The sequence below is a fragment of the Phoca vitulina genome, unplaced genomic scaffold, assembly GCF_004348235.1.
Source record: "Phoca vitulina isolate PV1807 unplaced genomic scaffold, GSC_HSeal_1.0 scaffold52, whole genome shotgun sequence".
In the NCBI taxonomy this organism is placed as follows: Eukaryota; Metazoa; Chordata; class Mammalia; order Carnivora; family Phocidae; genus Phoca; species Phoca vitulina.
The window spans coordinates 2,435,966-2,437,894 of NW_022589755.1; the positions used below are offsets into that span (position 1 = coordinate 2,435,966).

A 1,929-nucleotide genomic window follows, 5' to 3' on the forward strand; every position below is an offset into this window, starting at 1 on the left:
TCTCAAAGGGACAGAGAAAGAATTTATAATGACAAGTTTGCTAAAGAAATGGCCTAATCAAAGGAAGGGGCAACCACTTGTCTACTCCCTGTTTCTATGATTTTTTACTTTTAAGATTACACATGTAAGTGATACCATGCATTATTTGTCTCTGTCTGGCTTATTTCACTTAGCAAAAGTTCTTCCAGGCAAATCCGTGTGGCAGGGGATTGGAAGATGGGGGAGATAGGGAGAGATTGGTAAAAAGGTACAACTTTTAGCTATAAGATCTGAGGATCTAATGTAAAACACGGTGATTGTACTTGATAACACAGTATTATATAACTGAAATTTGAGTAGAACTTGAATGTTTTCACATGTATATATAATAAGTGAGGTGATGGATATGTTAATTCACTCGATGGGGGGAACCCTTCATTGGGCTCTCTGCTCATTTATCAAATCACCACAATATACAATTTCAATATCTTACAGTTTTGTCAATTATACCTCAATAAGATGGAAATCTGAAAATGAGGAAAATCCTTTCCCCCTTTTACACGAGTAAGAATTAATAATTGTTAACTTTTTAAAAATTTAAATTCAATTAGCCAACATATAGTACATCATTAGTTTTTGATGTACTGTTCAATGATTAATTAGTTGCCTCTAACACCCAGTGCTCATCACAACACGTCATCTTTATCCATTCATCTGTTGAAGGACATTTCAGCTCCTTGTTAATTTTTTTTATGGTGAAAAAATTTAGATTTAGCCAGCTGGACTCAGTTTAGATGATCCCAATTTTGTTGGCAACATCCAAACCATCATAGTCAGGAGCCAGTCAAACATAGGCCTTCTTCTCTCCATCAGGCCTGATCAAAGTGTTCATCTTGGCCATGTCAATGTCATAGAGCTTCTTCATAGCCTGTTTGATCTGGTGCTTGTTGACCTTGACATCCACAATGAACACAAATGTGTTGTTGTCTATTTTCTTCGTGGCTGACTCAGTAGTCAGGGGGACCTTGATGATGACATAGTGATCAAGCTTGTTTCTCCTGGGGGTGCTCTTTCGAGGATATTTGGGCTGCCTTCAGAGACGCAGTGTCTTGGGTCATCAGAATGTAGGTGATGTGCGGATCTTTTTTTTTTTTTTTTCTTTTTTGTGACGACACGTTTCAGCACCGCTTTCTTGGCCTTCAAAGCCTTTGCTTTGGCTTTGGCTTCGGCTTTGGCTTTGGGAGGGGCAGGGGCTTCCTTCTTAGCCTTTGGCACCATCTTCGTAAAAGGGGTCCTTGTTCACTTTTGATTCAGACTTGTCCTGATAGCAGCTTAATGCCTTTTACATATATTGCATTGCACCCTCTCCTGTTTGACCCTGAATATTTCCAGTGCTCTAGAATGCCTCCAAGTGCCCCTCCCAGGCTCCCCCAGCACTAATCACTATTCTAAATTCTATCATGGTCGGTTAATTTCTGAGTTTCATATAAAGATATTATGCAGTGTGTACCTGTTGTGATCGGGACTCTTCTGCTCAACATAGTAATTGTGAGGTTGATTCATGCTGTTGCATGTGTTGTTTTGCTTTTATATTTCTGTATAGAATGCCATTGTATGGATGTAGCACATTTCCACATTGGTGGACACTTCTTCCAAGTGTTTGACTATCATCAGTTAGAGTTGCTGTAAACATTCTCGTTCAAGTCTTTTGGACATGTGCCTGGGAGGGGAATTGCAGGATCTGTGCACATGTAGCTCTAGGATTTGCTGCCACGCAGCTGTACACAGTGGCCGTATCTTTTCACACTCCTATAGGGAAGGCAAGGTTATTCAAGCTCCACATCGGTGACAACACTGGATGTCAGCCCTTACCATTTTAGCTCCTCTGGTTGGGGTATAGAATTATTTCCCTGGGATCTAATGGAAATTTTCTGATGAGCCCTGATGAGT

The 1,929-nt window shown here is 40.2% G+C and overlaps 1 pseudogene; it reads right to left on the minus strand.

Moving 5' to 3' along the window:
• Positions 1-769: 769 nt before the first annotated feature.
• LOC116622052 lies at positions 770-1,257 on the minus strand (annotated as a pseudogene).
• Positions 1,258-1,929: the final 672 nt, after the last annotated feature.